Here is a 22,093-nt window from a genome sequence, read left to right as displayed (position 1 = left end):
AAGCCAAAATGCTGCACACGCCATGCCTGGCACAGACACAGCAGGCCTAGGACCGGAAGGTGCAGTGCAAGACGGCTCAGTAGTAATCAGAACAGACTGAGAACCAATGCCTGGGGCTTCCACTCCAATGTCCTAAAGCTGTGTGAGACCCCCTTTTTACCAACCTAGAATGAGAAAGTCCACTAAAAAAATTAAGTGAATTCCCACCAATCTAACAAGATGGGGTCCAGAGTCAAAATTCAGGCAAGGAACAGAGAGTTTTAAGTGTGATGTTTCATGCATACGTGAGTGTTTCACTATACATCTGTTTTGCACATTCACTAAGTTTTTTTTTTTTAAGTGAATTCAATAAAATAATAGTACCTAAACAACTTGCCTACTTTCCTCTCTGTCACTTTTTTCAAATTTGTGAAAGATGAAGCCTCTTGGGTTCAAATGTACATCCCTGGTCCAATCAGCCAAAGCCAGTGCCGGAGAGAGATGCCTCTGGTGTGCTGGGCTTGCCCCTTCAGGGTCCTCTTAAGGGCTGTGAGCAGGGCAGGCCCAGATGGACATGTCTGGGACAAGGTGTTAAGGCAGCCGCCTGAGTCGGAAAAGCGTCTGGCTAAGATCCAGACAGCCTAAAATGAGAGCAGGAAGAATGTTGTGATACCAGATATGTGATGACAGAAGCTTACAGAAAACTGGAAGAGATGCAGAGTAGAACCAACACGGCAAAAAATTAAATCAATAATGTTTGGACAAATTTGAGATGCTTTCCCAGAAAGCTAAAGGAAGAGAACAGAGATAAAATTATGAGAAAGAAAATAGATACCGAAAACAGAGACTGGCGATCTAACATGTGAATAATGTATGTGCCTAAAGAAAAGACCAAAACAAATAGAAAAGAAAGAACAATCATACAAAGAAAGAGAAAAAAAATCTGCCTGGACTAAAAAAGAAAGAATTACATCCTTAGATGAAAAAGCCTCATTAGAAGCCAGGTGGAATTAAATGGCAAAAGACCAGCTTCCAGACATACCGAGATGCAAATAATGAACTCTAAGGTAAGAAATTAATCCTGGAAGAATCAAAGCAGCAAAAACAAAATTACCTACAAAGAAGGAAAGTCAGGCTAACCTTTGCCCATAACACAGAAGCTAGAATTTTAAGAGGGAAAGATATAATTCAACAGTTCCCCACCGGTTAAGTTGTGTTTCCCATGAAAAGCAACTTGTGCGTGCTCAGACGTGCAAGGCCTCGGGGTTCACCACCACACAACCTTCCAGGGAAACTCCTCAGACAGGCCTCGCTCCAGCCTCGTTCCAGCCACATCCAATGGAAACCAGAGCATTGGATGTTATGGAATAAAAAGACCACAGTGAGCACTACAATCCTGTCAATGTAACCGTATGTTCAAATTATTATAGATATTGCTATTTAAAAAGTCACTCTTTTTTTTTCTGAGACAGGGTCTCGCTCTGTCACCCAGGGCTGTCTGTAGTGCAGTGGCACAATCATGGCTCACTGCAGCCTTGACCTACTGGGCTCAAGTCATTCTCCCACCTCAGTCTCCCAAATAGCTGGGACTAGAGTTGTGTGGCACCACACCTGGCTAATTTTGTATTTTTTGTAGATACGGGGTTTCACCATGTTGCCCAGGCTGGTCTCAAATTCCTGAGCTCAAATGATCCACCCACCTCGGCCTCCCAAAGTGCCGGGATTGCAGGCATGAGCCACTGCACCCAGCCAAAAGTCACAAGAAAAGATACACAGCATAAAAGAAATAGATAGACACACAGATTACATTCTGAATAATCTAGGGCTAGGTGAACATGTTTTAGAGTAATTCCATTAAGACACAATAATAGTGAATTTGTGGAAAATTTACAATGATTAAGGGGGTAGGGACAGAGGATCTATACTTTAGAAGGTGCCTATTGTCTGAAAAGATAGAGCCAATAGAGGCACTCCACGTGTTCTACTGTGTGGAATGGCCCTTTCCTTAGACAGCTTGGGCTGGCATCACAAAATGCCATAAACTGGGTGGCTCAAACAACACATTTATTTCTCATAGTCCTGGGGGCTGGGAAGCCTATGATCAAGGTACCAGCAGATTCCATTGTTGGTGAGAGCTCTCTTCCCAGCTTGCAGATATCCCCCTTCTCAGTGTGTGCTCACCTGGCCTTTCCTCGGTTTGGAAAGAAACAGAACTCTGTCTTCCTCTTTTTACTTATTTATTTATTTATTTATTTATGAATGAAACGGAGTCTTGCTCTGTCACCCACACTGGAGTGCAGTGGCGCCATCTCTGCTCACTGTAACCTCTGCCTCCGGGGTTCAAGCACTTCTCCCTGCCTCAGACTCCTGAGTAGCTGGGATTACAGGCGCCCGGCACCACACCCAGCTAATTTTTGTATTTTAATAGAGACAGGGTTTCACCATGTTGGCCAGGCTGCTCTCAAACTCCTGACCTCAAGTGATCTGCCCTCCTCAGCCTCCCAAAATGCTGGGATTACAGGTGTGAGCCACTGCACCCGGCCTGTCTTCCTCTTTTTATAAGGACATTAATTGCATCATGAAGCTCCCACCCTCATGACCTAATCTAAACCTAATCACCTCCCAAAGGCCCCACCTCCAAATACCAACACATTGGAGGTTAGGGCTTCAACACCAAAACGTTTCGGGGACACATTCAGCCCATAGCAGCCCTCCTCCTTCCCATCAGAGGGCAGCCTGCAGTGCTGCATCAGTGGGACCCGCTGCTCACATCACTGTCTTCTGCAGTCCCCCACGACATGGACCAGCACAGCTTCGATGGAGCCTACGCAGGACAACTTCCTGGCAGCTCAGGTCCAGACACCAGATAGCTCTAGCTCCTGTGCCCCTCCCTCCTGGCCTCACACAGCCCTGAGCCCAGTCTGTCAACTTTGAGTCAAATGTCAGGTAGCATTTCAGGCCCAGGGAAGGTGACCCTGAGAAGATGGAGGCTGACCCCCCAGATCCCTCCTGGGAGGAAGGGATGGGGAACAGGCTGGGGAGGGGCGGGAGGGCTGGCGGGTCATTCCTAGGTATGCTCTATTTCCCTGCAGGAAGAGAAAATCCCACTTAGCCAGCTGCACACCTGGCACACTCACCTGTGAGCAGCCTCAATTGCCTCCAAGCTTACAGCTGGGGGAGCTAATGGAGGAAAAGGAGAAGGAAGTTAGGCTGACTGGGTTCCCCCATGAATGGATTTCTCAAAGTGGGAGGGGAGGTGAAGAAGAGGGGAGGGCAGATCAAGGGGCTGAGGACAGCGGGTGATGCACATAGCCTAGAAGTGTGTGCCCACTTCTGCATACAGTATGCACCAAATACGTTTACATTCTATCCATTTTGTACACTGACTGGATGAGTTTGGTTTACATTATAATCTGGGGTTATCCATGGCCATATAGTTATCTCACCATATTACTTATTGAATTGTGTTTAGGTTTCAGGGGGGCAAAACTGTCAAAAAATATTTCATTTTTAATCTATTATTATAGAAGAGATCAGCTGTATGTTTTTATATAAATGTTGATTACAATTCACCTTTAAGGATGGTCTCAGAAGTTTTCTGTGAATCATTTACCTCACTGAACACACAAGCTATTCATTATTCCTCTTCATAAAAACTACTATTAAAATAGCATAATGCCAGCCTCGGCCACATGGCAAAATGCTGTCTCTATTTAAAAAAAAAAAAAAAAAAAAAGAATACAAGATTTAGCCAGGCATGGTGGTGTGCGCCTGTGGTCCCAGCTGCTCAGCAGGCTGAGGTGGGACAATCATGTAAGCCTGGGAGCTCAAGGATGCAGTGAACCGTGATCGCACCACTGCACTCCAGCCTGGGGGACAGAGTAAGACTCTGTCTTAAAAATAATAATAATAATATAATGTGTCTAAACACTATTTCACAAATGTTAGAGACAGTAAACTAAACAAAAGATCTATTGTGTGCTACAAGATAGGAACCAACAGGATTTTTAGTGCTAGAAAAATTCTTATCTTCTCCTTGGGTGTCAGATGTTGGAGGACAGTTAGTTCAATCAAAGCAAATGCATTTGTCTTAGACACTTTTTTTGAACCTTCAAAATGTAGCTAACAAGTACTTTACTGATAAGTTGGCTTCTATTTTTAAAGGGGAAAATTGTATTTTGTTTCTCCGATTTTCTTTCTTCTTAAAGAATTTATGTGATTTTCTTCCACACCCCAGTTGACATAATTTGAAAATAACACACCTCCAGGGTACAGGTAATTTCCATGCTCTGTAATCCATTCCAGAGCATTAAACTAGGGAACAATTTCCTTTGTTTAATAAAATTCACATATCCCTGAATAGAAAAAAACAAAAAGTAGGAAATCAAGCCTGTTACAAACATAGAATAAGTTTTATAATCAAGACAGGAATAACCCAATATTACAGCTATTATTTAACATTGCTTTGAATATTTTAACAAATAAGGGTGGGGAGAAGGCAATAAAAAGAAATAAATAAAACTATCAGAAAGGGGTAAGAATTATTGAATGACAATCCGCATACAAACTTCAGTAAATCAACTACCAAACTATCAGAACTAATCAAAACATTCGCTAAGGAGCTGGTTACACAACAAATTACCCAAATCGCTAACTTTGCTATATACGAATAATAAATCAAATATGATTAATATTATGAAAAATATACATCCTACCACTTTAATAGCAACATGATCTGTTTATATATAAAGAATAACCATTAACGAGAAATGTGGAGGGTATAGATTGAAAGAAAACTACAAAACTGTGCTACAAGACATAAAGATTTGAACCAAACCGTTTCCAGGGAAGTGCAAGGGTTGTACAACTGAAGTTCTCCAGGCCCACTGAGACCCCATTCAAGGCCAAAAGCAGCGACGATGTAATGCCAAACGTAGAGAGCTGGGCGTTCTGCAGGATCCTAGTGATCAACCACTGGACGATGGGAGGACACTATGCTGAAAAGCTCACCAGGTCCATTTGTTGTCATGTTTTCATGGTAATGAGACTTCACACAAAAGAATATAAACGAGTGGAGCTGTACTATCTTCATAGATTGCAGGTTGCCTGGGATAGGAGTATGTGCCTCTGTGTTATACTGTAACTGAAGATTAAGCTTGCAGCTATAAAGATGAACCCCATTTTCTCAATAGTAGAACAAAATGAAAATTACTTTCTTGCTTACCTAAAAGTCTAATGGTTGCCTCTTTGTGCACATTAAAAATGTTTCTTAAAAAGTCTAATCAGCCTTGGATAGAGAGGAAGGTCGGGAGCCAGGCTGATGGAGCCCTGCCATCTTCAATACCGGCTTTTCAGGATGCCCTGAACTTTGACATCCCACCAACAGATGGGGAAAGAGGAAGAAGGATGTTGTTCATGGACCAGATCGGAATAAGATGCCTTTCCTTCTGCTCACATTCCCCTGAATGCACTCAGTCTCAAGGCCAAACTATCTGCAAGTGGGGAGCCTGGGAAGTGGACCCACGCTGCTTCCACACCCCTCAAGGAAAGAATGGTCAACCGGGTCTACTCAACAGGTGAAGAAGGAACTACCCAATTACCTTCTTCATGTAAATGGAGCTTGCCCTTTACACATTTGATTTTACATATTTTGATGAAACTTTTCCTAAGATGCATAACAATTTCCCTGTTTCAACACAGTGGGCAACAGTAAGTCTTCTCCTAGGGCTGGCGACCGTCACGAACACCAGCCCTCTCACTGGGACTACTTCCAGAAACTCTTGAGGATTTGCTGATCCTCTGCCTCTATACTAAAAGGTCCTGGGTTACTGTCTTTTTAAAACTCTTTTGAAATGGTTTTTCTGAATCCTTCCTCGGAGTCAGATGGCATCTGTCACTTCTTCCTGCTTCCACAGGCAGACTTCTAACAGTTCCTTTCCCTCTAATGTCTTGCTTCTACTAAGGGTTTATGTTAAGGTGTACAAATTGCATCTAAAGTTTAAAAAAAAAAAAAAAAAACAGGGTGGCCAGTCATGGTGGCTCACACCTGTAATCCCACCACTTTGGAAGGCTGAGGCAGGAGGATCACTTGAGCCCAGGAGTTCAAGACCAGCCTGGGCAACATGGCAAAACCCTATCTCTACCAAAAACACAAAAATCAGCCAGGCATAGCAGCATGCTCCTGTGGTCTCAGCTACTGAGGAGGCTGAGGTAGGAGGATCACTTGAGCCCAGGAGGTCAAGGCTGCAGTGAGCCTTAATCTCACCAGTGCACTCCAGCCTGGCAGACAGAACGAGACCTCGTCTTTAAAAAAAATAATAAAATAAATTTAAATTTTAAAACAAAATTGCCTCAGACGAAATCCATTCCTGAGTAAAGAGTATGAGTTTTTATTACCTGGACTTTCTAGCATTGATTTTGGTTATCTAATCCTTTTCAAAATTTTTTCTTCCAAGTTTTTGTTGTTTCAGCAGTTGCAAATAAACAAGTATATTGACTGGGTGCAGTGGCTCTCACCTGTAATCCTAGCACTTTGGGAGGCCAAGGCCGGCAGATTGCTTGAGCTCAGGAGTTCGAGACCAACCTAGGCAACATGGTGAAACCCCATCTCTACAAAAAAGTACAAAAATTAGCCAGGCATGGTGACATATGCCTGTAGTCCCAGCTACTCTGCACTCCAGCCTGGGTGACAGAGTGAGATCTTGTCTCAAAAAAACAAAATAAGAAAATTATGTTGGCTTATGATATAATCCTAGAAAGCAGAAGAAAATTATACCTAAAAGAGAATGGCCTTTCCAATAGAGTACTGACTAACGAGGTAAGAGGGATACAATATATTGTCATGTAGGAAAAGAGCCAGCTGCAAATGACATTATAGTGTAATTCCATTTGTTAAATTTTTTAAAAAAGCATACATTTGTAATGCATAGAAAAATATCTGAAGGAATTAGCAGTAGTTATTGCTGAGATGTAGGATTACTGAGAACTTTTACATACTATGCCATTTATTTATGTATTGTTTGGCTATTTTATAAGACGCAAGTATTTTATGTAAGCTAAAAAAACAAGAAGAGGCCGGGCGCGGTGGTTCATGCCTGTAATCCCAGCACTTTGGGAGGCCGATGCGGGTGGATCATGAGGTCAGGAGATCGAGACCACCTGGCTAACATGGTGAAACCCCGTCTCTACTAAAAATACAAAAAAATTAGCCGGGCGTGGTGGTGGGCGCCTGCAGTCCCAGCTACTCAGGAGGCTGAGGCAGGAGAATGGCGTGAACCTGGGGGGCAGAGCTTGCAGTGAGCCGAGATCACACCACTGCACTCCAGCCTGGGCAACACAGCGAGACTCCACCTCAAAAAAAAAAAAAAAAAAAAAGAAGAAGAAGCTGGGTGTGGCGGTGTGTGTTTCTAGTCCCAGGCGCCTGGGAGGCTGAGGTAAGAGGATCACTTGAACCCAGAAGTTCAAGGTCAGCCTGGACAATACAGGGGGACCCTGTCTCCATAAATCGATAAATTAAAAGATTTTAAAACACAGTTCAGTGTCTTCTCAGAGCATGAGCTCCTGGAAGACATGGATGACAGATGAGCACTCCTCTATATACTGCCTGCTGCCACAAATAAGAAGCCTCTCAAAATTAAAATACTGATTTTTATAGACCAAAAAAGAAAAGAAAAGAAAAGAAAAAACTAGAGGATAAACTCAAAGTTGATCTCATAGACAGAGCAAGTTCCAGGGAAGTGTTGCTGGTTTCTGCCTTGGAGGACCTCTACCTGGAAATCTGCTGGGTACCATATTAAGCACTTTCAAGAGCCCATCAAAGCCCTGGCAAGTTCGTAGTAACCAGAGCCACATTCTAACCTATATACCAGAACTATGGTGAAACTGTACTTCGCTGGGAAAGGATTCCGTGTTACGAAGGCTTCTCAGGAACTACTCCATTCTCTAATGAAAACACTGATCATCTAATGTGGGCATCCAACATGTATTTAGTAGGTTTTTGCCTCCTGGTGCATACTGAGGAGATCCCACAAGACACCTTCTGCCCAGCATTTTCTTGCTACCATGAATGAATCTATAAAATATTCACATGAATACAAATATGAACTCCAGAATACCCCAGTTTAAATGAAAATGCATTCACTGGTAAAAGTAATGTATTCATTAAATAGTGCCACAAAAGCGCTGCTTAACAGATTTTTCCGAAACCGAAGGTCATGCAACAAGAAGCATGTATTCTTTTTTTCTTAAGTCTACAGGTCTGCTGGGACAGATCAGCCTCAGGCTGTGGGTGTGCGAGTCAGTTGGGGCAGCTCTGCTCCATATGTCACACTTTCTATTGGGAACAGCAGAAAACCAAGAAATGTTCATGGCAATGCAGAAGCACAAGAGGGCAAGCCAAAACCCACGAGCATATTTTAAGCCTTTGCCAACATCATGTTTGCTGACATCCCATTGGCCAAAGCAAATCACATGGCCAATCCCAACATCAGTAGGACAGGGAAATATAGTCTCTCTCTACTGAGAGGAACCAAAAAGTCCCATGGCAAAAGGCAGGGATATAGGAGGGTTGAAGAATTGGAAACAAAAATGCAATCTGTCAAAGGTAACATTAACTTACTGTTAACCAGTTATACTGTTAACCAGTTATACACATTTTAATATTTAACTGGTCTTAAAAGTAAGACACTAAAGGAAGAGGACAGAAGGAAGGGAGACCTAGAAACACGTAGCATTTTGGACATTGCCTAGGACAGAGGAAGGGCTAGGGAAGGTCATAAAGCACAGCATCTTCGTGATTGAAATTTACTGATGAAAATCAGAAATGAAGAAAAAGAAGATAAGACAGCAGGCACACATAGATACATGAAAGATACAAGAAGTCCAAAAGAAAGACAAGTTTTAAGAAAATCACACTCAGAAATGAAATGAAGCTGTTCCAACATAACGTGTTTCTCCATTTGAAACTGGCATTTTTTTGTATGATCATCCCTAGTCTATTACCTGTAGTTTACTATTTATAATCTGAAAGAGCTGTGAGCCACTAGAACAATTTCTCTGCAAGAATCCTCTCTACAAGAAAAAAGAAAATGTGTATGTGTGGGTGTGGGTGTGGGTGTGTGTGTGTACACATACAGAATTTTTTTTCAAACCAGGCAGATAAGAACCTCCCTGGAATTTGAACTCTGAATGTAGGGAAACAAAATTGAAAATAGTAAGAGCTCACTCGTCCTTATGTTTGCCCTAAAGAGGCTGTATTAGTCCATTTTCACCCTGCTGTAAAGAACTGCCCAAGATTGGATAATTTAAAAAGGAAAAAAGTTTAATTGATTCATAGTTCAGCATGGTTGTGGAGGCCTCAGGAAACTTACAATCATGGTGTGGTAGAAGGCAAAGGGAAAGCAAGGCACCTTCTTCACAAACCAGCAGGAAGGAGAAGTGCTAAGTGAAGTGGGAAGAGTCCCTTATAAAACCATCAGATCTCATGAGAATCACTATCATGAGAACAGCATGGGGGAAACTGCCCCTATGATTCAATTACCTCCACCTGCTCTCTCCCTTGACACATGGGGATTAGGGGGATTATAATTCAAAATGAGATCTGGGTGGGGACACAAAGCCTAACCATATCAGAAGCTGTCCCATGATCACTGGTCCCCAGGTCCTTAGAGTTGCTCCAAATTTCTGATCCCTCCATAGCCCCTCTCTGAATCCCCTCTCTTCCACATCTCCTTTAACTCTATGAACCATCCCCTTCATCCTACCAATACATTTTCAACTTAAATAAGCCAAAATTGACTTCTGTGGCTTTCAACCACAGAACTGCATCAGGTACAAGTCCCTTTCCCACTTTCTATTCCCCAAGGAGATGAGAAAGCGAGTACTAAAGATGCCTTAAAGCAAATAATAAGGCATGCCATCACTCAAGAATCTAGTATCTAAATCCACTTCATGAAAATGACTGTTACTATGGCAACTTTTCCATGTATATTCTTCAGTGACTTTATAATGTATTAACATTTTAATGTAAACTAGACTGTATTGGCTTATTTGGCCTTGAATCCTTTTTAAATATAGATTGTTTTATCTCATAAAAGTTATCAGAGCCTCTAATCCAAGATGGCAGAGTGAGCCAGCAAATTTACTTTTCCCTCTAAAATTGCTATGAAAATGACGCTATAAAGGAAAGCCCTCCAGGCTTACCTCCCACCACCACCATTCTAGACACACACACACACACACACACACACACACACACACACACACATACACACAAAACCCACTGGAGTCCCAGTTCTTGGCATCAAAATCTGTTCTGATAATCCAACATGGTTAATATGGGCAATACCCCTCCCATTAATTGATAAATTAAAAATAATCAAAGGAAAATCCTAATTTTTAAAAATAGAATCTGACAAATCGCATAGAACATTCATCTGGAATAATAACTATTTGAGCTAATAAAATGTTTTTTGTTTGTTTGTGTGTTTGTTTTGAGACACAATCTTGCTCTGTTGCCCAGGCTGGAGTGCAGTGGTGCAATCTCGGCTCACTGCAACCTCCGACTCCCGGGTTCAAGCGATTCTCCTGCCTCAGCCTCCCAAGTAGCTGGAACTACAGGCGCCTGCCACCATGCCCAGCTAATTTTTGTATTTTTAGTCAAAGTGGTGTTTCAATATGTTGGCCAGACTGGTCTTGAACTCCTGACCTCATGATCCGCCCGCCTCAGCCTCCCAAAATGCTGGGATTACAAGTGTGAGCCACCGCGCCCGGCCGAGTTAATAAAATGTTTAAGAAAAAGAACACTGTTCAGACAGGCCATGACCATAGAGAAAGTCAAGGTAGGTCATAGTAGAATAGTCCAAAGAGCCCTGGGAGGTGGAGCATAGGGAGGGATGCTCCTATTTCTCATCATTATGAGTCACATGAACTTCCTCATTATCTGCATCCAGGACAAATTCACACAGAATTTGGGGCAGCAAATTGTTCCCAAGACCATATGGGACTACTGAGCACCATGTACCTCATTCATGTGCCACATGATTCTGAGATTCACCCACTCACTACGTCAGAGAAGAGCTTCATCCTTCCTGAAGAAATCAATCAGGCAGTCAAAGAAGATGAATAAAGGAGGAAATAAAAAGCTGAATCCACATATCCTGGTGTTAGTGATGTTTTTACATCTTCAGAGAACCTAAAGAGAATTTTTAAATCCAGCAATAGAGAAAAATAGAAGATTTTGCACAATGCAGGTCCAAAAAGAAGAAGTGTTTAAAAAAAAAAAAAAAGTCTGAACTACAAGTAGCAATCCTATTAATTCCAGAATTTCCACACAATGCAAGACCTAGAAGGCATGATACTGGGCACCAAAGAAATGGAAAGGTGATGAGTAGGAAAGGTACAGAAGAAGCTATTGTTGAGAAGACAGAGAATGAAGTGTGCACCTGCTTGCTTCATCTTCATGGGGGTACTGTATTAGCTTGGCTAGATTAAACGGAAGTAGGAAAGACAAAGAAGTAGGGAGGACGAGGAGAAGAAAAAGAAGGAAGAATAAAGAATTTCTACAAGGCAGGCGTGTTGGCTCATTCCCAGCTACTCAGAGGCTAAGGCAGGAAGATTGAGCCTAGGAGTTCAAGACAAGTCTGGGCAACATAGTGAGATCACATACCTAAATTTTAAAAAAAAAACTTTCTAGAAAATTATAGTAATAAAAATTTGATATGAGTAATTGCTCAATGGAACTGGAACAGGGAGTCCATAACAGACTCATATGTACTGGAATTTAACTTACCATAAATGTGGTATTTCAAATGAATGAGAAATGAAGCCTAGTTCAATAAATAAGTTTAATAAATAAGTTGTAGCAATTAGGTAAAAATTGAAAAAATAAAAATACCTCACACTATACCATCCAAAAAAAAAACATGCCAGATAATGATAAAGACCAAAAGTCAAAAAACAAAAGTATAAAATTACCAGAAAAAAAATGTAAGAACATATGAACAGGAAAGCCCTATTTAAGCAAAACATAAACATCCCAGAAACAATGAAGAAAAAAAAAGAATGCCTAATTTAGCTACATCAGGGGTCCCCGACCCCTGGGTTATGGGTCTGTGGCCTATTAGGAACTGGGTCTCACAGCAAGAGGTGAGGCAATGGAGCATTACTTCCTGATATCAGATCAGCAGCCACATGAGATTCTCATGAAAGTGTGAACCCTGTTGTGAACTGGGCATGCAAGGGATCTAGGTTGTGTGCTCCTCACGAGAATCTAATATCTGATGATCTGAGGTGGAATAGTTTTATCCTGAAACCATCCATACCCCACCAACCACCACCAGCAGTCCATGGAAAAATTATCTTCCACAAAACTGGTTCCTGGTACCAAAAAGGTTGGGGACCACTGAGCTGCATAATTGTTAAACTTTGTATAATGAGAGAAATCTTTAAACAAAGTTAAAAGATGGAAACATCCAAATCTGTAACATATTTGCAACATAAGTAATAAGTCAAAAAGAAAAGGAGAGGAACTCAATTTTTTTTTCTTGTGCAAAGGAACATTGGCAGAGACTTTTCAACATCTCCAATTTTCATTTTGTCCTCCTTCCATAATAATAAAAATTTTAATTGGACATGTAGTTGCCCAAAATAAAGCGCATATTTCACAGCCTTCCATAAAGCTTAGTCACATGAGGCCACGTGGAGTCACATGGGTTTTCTGCCCACAGAAATGTAAGGAGAGAGCCATGCAGGAATTTCCAAGAACCTTCTTAAGAGATAATCTGTGTGAGCCCCTGACACCCTTCATCTGTTCATTCATCCTGCCACCCGGAGGGCAGATGCTTCTGTCTTGGACCTTGAGGGCTAGAAGAAGAATGTAGTAGGATACAAGGCTGCAGAGGGGGCAACAGTAGATCAGGGAGACCAGGTATGTCAAATTGAGCAATCTGGACCAGACCCTGTAATCAGAAGTCTCACTGAATCCTACCACACCCAATGTCTCCTTTTTTGTTGTTGTTGAGACGGAGTTTCGCTCTTGTCACCCAGGTTGGAGTGCAGTGGTGCAATCTCAGCTCACTGCAACCTCTGCCTCCCAGATTCAAGTGATTCTCCTGCCTCAGCCTCCCAAGTAGCTGGGATTACAGGTGCCTGCCACCACATCCAGCTAATTTTTGTATTTTTAGTAGAGACAGGGCTGGGCTTGGTGGCTCATGCCTGTAATCCCAGCACTTTGGGAGGCTGAGGCGGGTGAATCACCTGAGATCAGGAGTTCGAGACCAGCCTGGCCAACATGGTGAAACCCTGTCTCTACCAATGTCCCCTTTCTATTGAAAGATTTTGTAGCTTGCCCTTTATTATCCTGAAGTGAAAATCATGGAACACATAACCTATCTGCACTCCTAATTTTTAATAATACAATATCTTAACTATAATATAAAGGAAAAAAAGCAAAGTAATTAAATAAAATAATATGCTCAGACACACCCGTACCTACTAGAAAAGACATCCTACTGATGTCCAAACTGCTGTCCCCATCCCCACAATCACTTCTGGAAGCAATAAAGAGCCAAGGACAGCTTTTCAAGCAGAAAATAATTTCATGTCTTAGCTCAAGTTCCCTAGAAAACAGAGCTCAAAGGTAGGATTAAGGTGTTACAATTTTATTGGGAAGCAAAGCATCAGAGCAGTGAAGTAAAGAAAGAATTGAAAACAAATGCAACTACTTACTCCTTTATGACAAGCCATAAAGAGGCAAAGGCAATTTTAGCTTTACTCGAAAGCTGAAAAAGTACACTGCTTGGCCACACAAGATGTCCCTGGACAGACTATGTGGGAAAACCATGCCCTGGACAAGCCCATGGAAGGGACTCCTTTCTCCTGCTTGTCGAAGTTGCCCCAGAGGATTTAACCCTGGCTTCTTTACCCAGAAGTATGGGAGAAGCCAAGAGTATGGTTGGTCAGACTTAAGTGGAATTGCAGGGGCCTGCGTAGAACAATAATCCAAGGCTCTATGAAACTGATAAAGCTGAGAGAATCTACACAGGTAGGGAATCTACACAGGTAGTCTGATATACATGGTTAGATTTGCGTTTTCAAAAAAATAATCCCTAGAAGCTGTGGAGTGTGGATTTGAAGGGGGTAGAAGGTGGCGACAGCAGGGAGACAAAAAGACCAGATAAGAAGCTAGGCCAGGCGCGGTGGCTCACGCCTGTAATCCTAGCACTTTGGGAGGCCGCACAGGGTGGATCACCTGAGGTCAGAAGTTCGAGACCAACATGGTAAAACCCCCGTCTCTACTAAAAATACAAAAATTAGCTGGGCATGGTGACACACGTCTGTAATCCCAGCTACTCAGGAGGCTGAGGCAGGAGAATCGCTTGAACCGGGGAGGCAGAGGTTGCAGTGAGCTGAGATCACACCACTGCATTCCTGCCTGGGTGACAGAGTGAGACTGTCTCAAATAATAATAATAATTAATTAATAATTAATTCAGCAATCACTGCAGAAATTCAACCCCATCAACTGAGCCAATTTTTGAAAATAAATTATAATTTATTTGTAAATTTTAAAAAAAAACCTTATTTACTGTTGGGAGAAAAAGCTGAGTGGTGGGAGAGAAGCTGAGGCAGGGCTTGCATGTCTGCTAGGCTAGCTGGCTCCTTGCTTCTAGCACTCCCATTATCTCAAGCCGAGATATGTTTTTCATTCACTTGATACACTGTTTCCTTTCAACCCCCACATCCTCACCACCTGTTTCTTTGTTTGAGCACCATTAAATAGCATGGGCTCCCAGAGCTCTGGGCCTTGGCAGCCTACACACTTGCAATGGGCCCCTGGTCCCACTTTGTCTCTCAAACTGTCTTTTTCTCATTTATTTGACTCCGCTGGACTTCGTCGCCCCCACGACCTGGTGTTGGGTCTGATCACCCCAACATTAACAGATAACAAGTAAAAAACAATCATAAGTAAACAGACAACATGCTGCTTAGAAATGCAAGAATCGTGCTTAGAAATGGAAGACTTGTTCTTAGAAACACTGGAAAGGATATCATCAGAGTTTTCTAGCGCAGTCAGTAAAGTCCGGATCAGAAAACTTCTACTCCACATGCCCTTATTGCACCCTCCCTCAGTGTGTAAATGATTGCCTGAAGTGTGGACGGTGCATGCCTGTAGATCAAAGATATGAAATAAGCATCAGTAGGATCCTTACGATGCACTCGAGAGCAGGCATAGGCTCTGTCTTTGGCTAGAGGAGTAGCTGTAACCTTGTCTCCGTTTGCTATGTTTGAGGGCATGTAGTTTGCTCCCTGATATACCAGAATCCAATTAACTCAAATGGCTTATAGACCACACAAATACAAGGCAGTACCTGCTGTCCAATGCCTACCACACTGCAGGTACTCAACAAATGTTAACAAAATCCATTTGTTTATTTATGCAACCATCATTTATTGAATATGTGCCAAAAGTGTTCTAGACATTGGAGATAGAGCAAACACATTTAAAAAAAATTTTTTTGTATATAAAAGTATTAAAGATTGTGCAAAAAATGAAGCAATACAAGGATATACTAAAAAAAAAAAAAAAAAAAAAAAAAAAAAAAAAGCTAATCAGCCCCGTCCCTACACTACTACACCTTCCAATCCTACCCCTCTGAGGTAACCAATTACTTTCATTTTTGTTTTTTGAGACAGGGTCTGGCTCTATTGCCCAGGCTAAAGTGGAGTGGTATGAACATGGCTCACTGCAGCCTTGACCTCCTGGGTTCAAGTGATCCTCCAACTTCAACCTCCTGAGTAAGCTGGGACTATAGGCACATGCCATCACACCCACTTAGTTTTTTAAGTTTTTGTAGAGACTGAGTCTATGTTGCCAGGCTGGTCTTGAACTCCTGGCCTCAAGCGATCCTCTTGCCTCTGCCTCTCAAAACACTGGGATTACTAGCATGAGCCACCATGCTTGGCCCAATGTATCTTTTTCTAACATTTTTAATTGACAAAAATTATACATATTTATTGTGTGCAATATGTTGTTTTGAAATATGTATACACTGTGGGGTAAATTGAGCTTATTAACGTATGTATTACTTCACATTCCTATCATTTTTTTGAGGTAAGAACACTTAAAATCTAATCTTTTAGCAATTTTCAAGGACACAATGCATTGTTATTAACTGTATTCACCATACTGTACAATAGATCTCCTGAACTTACTCCTTCTAACTGAAATTTTGTATCCTTTGACCAACATCTCCCCAACACCCAATTCTCAGCCCCGGTCACCACTATTCCACTCTCTGCTTCTACGAGTTCAACTTCTTTAGAATCCACATACAAACGAGATTATGCAGTATTTGTCTCTCTGTATCTGGCTTATTTCAAATAATATAATATCCTCTGGGTTCATCCAGGGTGTCACAAATGGCAGGATTTCCTTCTTTCTTGAAGCTGGATAGTATTCATATATAGCATTTACATTTTATTAGGTATTATAAGTAATCTAGAGATGATTTAAATCTCTAGATTGAATGAGTGGGCTGGGCATGGTGGCTCACACCTGTAATTCCTGCATTTTGGGAGGCCAAGACGGGAGGATCACTTGGGACGAGGAGTTCAAGACCAGCCTGGCCAACATGGTGAAACCTTGTCTTTATATAAAAAATAAAAGTAAATGGGAGGATGTGTATAGGTTACATGCAAACACTGTATCATTTTATATCAGAGACTAGAGAATCAGCAGATTTGGGTATCTGCAGGATGTTCTGGAACTAATCCCCAACAGATCCCAAGAGATAACTGTACTTGGTCACTTGTTTGTCTTTTTTTGACAAATGTCTATTCAAATCCTTTGCCCATTTTTTTAATTGCATTGTTTGTTTTCTTACTATTGAGTTGTTTCAGTTCCTTGTTATTTTAGATATTAATCCCTTATCAGATGTATGGTTTGCAAATATTTTCTCCCATTCTGTAGGTTGTCTCTTAACTCCGTAGATTGTTTCCTTGGCTGTGCAGAAGCTTTTTAGTTTGATACAATCCCATTTCTCTATTATTACTTTTGTTGCCTGTGCTTTTGGGTTTATATTTAAAAATTCAGGCCTGGGTACAGTGGCTCATGCCTCTAAACCTAACACTTCAGGAGGCCAAGGCACGAGGATTTCTTGAGGCCAGGAGTTTGAGACCATCCTGGGCAACATAGCAAGGCCTCATCTTTAAAAAAAATTAGCTGGGTATAGTGGTGCGCGCCTGTATTCCTTGTTACTTGGAAAACTAAGGCAGGAGGATCCCTTGAGCCGAGGAGAATGAGGCTGCAGTGAGAACTATGCTCCTGACACTACACTCCAGCCTGGGAAACAGAGCAAGACCCTGTCTCTGAAAATAAATAAATAAATACATTTTTAAAAAATCTTTAAATAGATTTTATGATTCCAAGTCATCAAAGAACACGAGATGTCTTTACATTTGTTCAGATAATATTTACAACTTTAATTGAGCTTTTATAACTTTAAATAGGTCTTATATCTTACTAATTTTACTGTCAAGGTGAAACTATTTGATTTCTGAAATTTGCTTTAAAGTACTCCTGGAGGTAAGGTGGAAAGGCAGGATGGAACAAGAAGGGCAGAATATTGACGATTGTTGAAGCTGGGTTATGGGTACTATTCTCTTGGTTTCTGTGGACGGTTTGGTATTTTGAAATTATACTCCTCCCTGCTCTGTCGCCTGCCACCGCTCCCCGAGCCCGAGTGGTTCACTGCACCGTGAAGACAGATTCCAGACGCCGGGAACTTGCGCCTCCAATCCCAGACGCTATGTCCAGCAAAGGCTCCGTGGTTCCGCCCTACAGTGGCGGCCTGGACACCTCCTGCATCCTCGGGTTCCTAAAGGAAAAAGGCTATGACGTCATTGCCTACCTGTCCGACACTGGCCAGGAGGAAGACTTCCAGGAAGCCAGGAAGTAGGCACTGACGCTTGGGACCAAAAAGGTGTTCACTGAGGATGCCAGCAGGGAGTTTGTGGAGGAGTTCATCTGGCCGGCCATCCAGTCCAGCGCACTGTATGAGAACCGTTACCTCCTGGGCACCTCTCTCGCCAGGCCCGGCAGCGCCAGCAAACAAGTGGAAATCGCTCAGCGGGAGGGGCCAAGTATGTGTCCCACGGCACCACGGGAAAGGGAAATGATCTGGGCCGGTTTGAGCTCACTGCTACTCGCTGGTCCCCCCAGATAAAGGTCATTGCTCCCTGGAGGATGCCCGAGTTCTACAACCGGTTCAAGAGCCGCAATCACCTGATGAAACAGGCAAAGCAACATCGGATTCCCACCCCAGTCACTCCCCAGAGCCTGTGGAGCATGGACGAGAACTTCATGCACATCAGCTACCAGGCTGGAATTCTGGAGAACCCCAAGAACCAAGCGCCTCCAGGTCTCTACACGAAGACCCAGGACCCGGCCAAAGCCCTCAACACCCCTGACATTCTCGACATGGAGTTCAAAAAAGGGGTCCCCGTGAAGGTGACCAACGTCAAGGATGGCACCACCCACCAGACCTCCTAGGAGCTCTTCGTGTACCTGAACGAAGTTGCAGGCAAGCACGGCGTGGGCCATATTGACATTGCAGAGAACCGCTTCAATGGAATAAAGTCCGGAGGGATCTGTGAGGCCCCAGCAGGCACCATCCTTTACCACACTCATTTAGACATCAAGGCCTTCACCACGTACCGAGAAGTGCGCAAAAGCAAACAAGGCCTGGGCTTGAAATTTGCTGAGCTGATGTATACCGGTTTCTGGCATAGCCTTGAGTGTGAAATTTGTCTGCCACTGTAACGCCAAGGCCCAGGAACCAGTGGAAGGGACAGCGCAGGGGTCCGTCCTCAAGGGCCAGGTGTACATCCTCCGCTGGGAGTCCCCACTGTCTCTCTACAACGAGGAGCTGGTGAGCATGAAGGTGCAGGATGATTATGAGCCAATTGATGCCACGGGTTCATCAACATCAATTCCCTTAGGCTGAAGGAATGTCATCTCCAGAGCAAGGTCACTGCCAAATAGACCCCTGTACAATGAGGAGCTGGGGCCTTCTCAATTTGCAGATCCCCAAAGTATGGGCGCTAATTGTTGTGATAATTTGTCATCGTGACTTGTTCTCTCTGGCTGGCAAACGTAGTGGGGCTGCCAGACCCCAGCTTTGTTCCCTGGTCGCCCTAAAGCCTGAAAATGTCATCATCGAAGGGAAGGGTGGGGGCAGCTGCGGTGGGGAGCTATAAAATGACAATTAAACGATTTTTAAAAATTACACTCCTAAGTATTTTAAGCTTTTATGAAACTGTAGAAAATAAAAGTTTTCTAATTTCCTTTCAAAGTACTTACTGCTAATATAGAGAGAAGTTGGTGCTTTTTGTATATTTGTCTTGCATCTGCCCATTTTTCCAAAATGACCTACAATTCAAATAGTTTATTACTAAAGTTCCTTGAGTTTTCTAGGCAAATAATGAAGTCACATAGACAAACATAAATAGTTTTATTTCTTCTTTTTCAAAGTTTATGGCAATTATTTTCTTACCTTTCTTTGACAATGTAACATAATAATAGCACATGGACATCCTTTTCTAATTTCTGATTTCAGTGAAATGATTTCAGAGTTTTGCTATTTAGAACAATGTTTTGTATTGGGTTTAGAGATAACAGTCCTTATCCTAGATAAGTAGTTTCCTTGTATTGTTACTTAGACTTTTTTTTTTTTTTTTTTTTTTTTGAAACGGAGTCTTACTCTGTCGCCCAGGCTGGAGTGCAGTGGCTGGATCTCAGCTCACTGCAAGCTCCGCCTCCCGGGTTTACGCCATTCTCCTGCCTCAGCCTCCCGAGTAGCTGGGACTACAGGCGCCCACCACCTCACCCGGCTAGTTTTTTGTATTTTTTAGTAGAGACGGGGTTTCACTGTGTTAGCCAGGATGGTCTCGATCTCCTGACCTCGTGATCCGCCTGTCTCGGCCTCCCAAAGTGCTGGGATTACAGGCTTGAGCCACCGCGCCCGGCCTAGACTTGTTTTTTAATAGAAAAGTCATCACACCCTATTAGCTTAGAATTTTTACTAGGAATGGCTATTAAATTTTATAAAATATTTCTCCAGTGTATATTGACAGGATCATATGGTTTTTCCTTTACAGTATTATCATAATTCATTACTAATGGTAATAGATGTCTTGATAGGGAACCAGCCTGTATACCTGAAATATATAGAACAGGGCATAATTAAAATACTCTATTCCATAGCAGTATGTTGTTATTTTATTATATAACTTGATTTTTATTAATACTTTATTTAGAATGTTTGCATCTGTATTAGTAAGTGTCAGGATACATAAATAACCAAAGTGTTTTTTCTACTCTCTACTCCCACAGAGTCACTCAACATTTCCGACACCAGATGTGTGGGTTTTTCCCCACACAGCAGAACAGTTCTGCAGACGACTCTCCAGTGGACACCAGCTAGGTGGCTGCCAATTCAATTTAATTCTGACACTATCCACCTGGAGATCACATCCCACAGGCTGAGGGCTCAGTCCCATAAGACTGCCCACACCACTGCAGATGCTGGTTGCAAGCACAGGTTGTGGCCTGTGCTTCTGACCAACCAGCTCTAAGTCAGGGTTTCCACAACTTCCTCCTGGGATTCGATTAATTTGCTGGAGCAGCTCACAGAACTCAGGGAAACACTAACATTGGCCCATTTATTATAAAGGACACAGATGAACAGCCAGCTGGAAGAGATGCACACCACAAGGCGTGTGGGAAGGGAAGCAGAGATCCCATGCCCTTCCGGGGTGCCACCCTCCAGGAAACTCCATGTGTTCAGCTATCCAGAAGCTCTTCTGAACCCTGTCCTTTCGTTTTTATGAAGACTTCATTACTGCAGCGTAACTGATTACTACCCATTTGGTGATCAACTCAACTTTCAGCCCCTCTTCTCTCCCTAGAGGCTGGAGGGTGGGGCTGGAAGTTGGAACCCGCTAATCATGCCTTGGCCTCTCCAGAGATTCGGAGGGAACTTTTTGCCAGTATCACAATAAGTAATCTCAAGAGAGCAGGGACTTAACCTGTTTTGTTCCCTGCTATATTCCCTGCCCCTAGAACAGTACCTGACATTCTTAGTAGGTGCTCAATAAACATTTATTGAATGCATGTGCAAGTGAAATTAGTCTATGATGCCCTTTTCTTTGCATCCCCTGTAACTGATTGAGCTATGAAAGCTGTGCTGGCTTTATTAAATGACTTAAGGAACTTTCCATCCTGTTTTATGGGTTGTTGTCGTTTTTTTGCTTTTGTTTTTGTTTTTGTTTTGAGATGGAGTCTCGCTCTGTCACCCAGGCTGGAGTGTAATGGCTCGATCTTGGCTCACTGAAACCTCTACCTCCCAGGTTCAAGTGATTCTCTTGCCTCAGCCTCCCAAGGAGCTGGGATTACAGGTGCACGGCCACCATACCCTGCTAATTTTTGTATTTTTAGTAGAGACAGGCTTTCACCATGTTGCCCAGGCTGGTTAGGAACTCCTGACCTCAAGTGATCCACCCACCTCAGCCTCCCAAAGTGCTGGGATTACAGGTGTGAACCACTGTGCCCGGCCTGTTTTATGGTCTTGAGTCATTTAAATCCTTGCTATGCAAAGACCATGGACCAATAATATCAGCATCACCTGACAGGTTTTAAGAAATACAGAATTTCAGGTTCCACCTCAGACCTATTGAATCACAGTCTGCAGTTTAACAAGATTTCCAGGTGATTCCTATTGATGTTTGATACATACTGGTTTAAGTAACACTGTATTATCTGCTTTTTAAAAAATAGTCAGGTCACACTGAGCTGGGAAATCACCTGGCACCAGCTCTTTTTTAAGGATAGAGCTATAATCATTTCTCCAATCTCTTATGGTAATGAGTCTGTTCAAGTCAGCTTCTCTTTACGTCACTTTTATTCATTTATATTTTTCTAGGAAATCCTCAAGATTCCCAAATAGTTGGAGTTCAAGTTAACATTCTCTCTCTTTTTTTTTTTTTTTTTTTTTTTTGAGACAGTTTTGTTGCCCAGGCTGGAGTGCAGTGGTGTGATCACAGCTCACTGCAGCCTC

At 42.6% G+C, this 22,093-nt stretch overlaps 1 protein-coding gene and 1 pseudogene across 2 annotated transcripts in view; one reads left to right on the top strand and one right to left on the bottom strand.

The window, feature by feature from the left end:
* The window catches only part of LOC114672773 (uncharacterized), a 201,376-nt gene that overhangs the window by 172,977 nt on the left and 6,306 nt on the right, over positions 1-22,093 (bottom strand). The gene's annotated exons all lie outside the window — the stretch shown is intronic.
* LOC704314 (argininosuccinate synthase pseudogene) lies at positions 17,589-19,282 on the top strand (annotated as a pseudogene).

The sequence above is a fragment of the Macaca mulatta genome, chromosome 15, assembly GCF_049350105.2.
Source record: "Macaca mulatta isolate MMU2019108-1 chromosome 15, T2T-MMU8v2.0, whole genome shotgun sequence".
NCBI classification, from domain to species: Eukaryota; Metazoa; Chordata; class Mammalia; order Primates; family Cercopithecidae; genus Macaca; species Macaca mulatta.
This window is presented reverse-complemented; position numbering and strand designations above follow the sequence as displayed.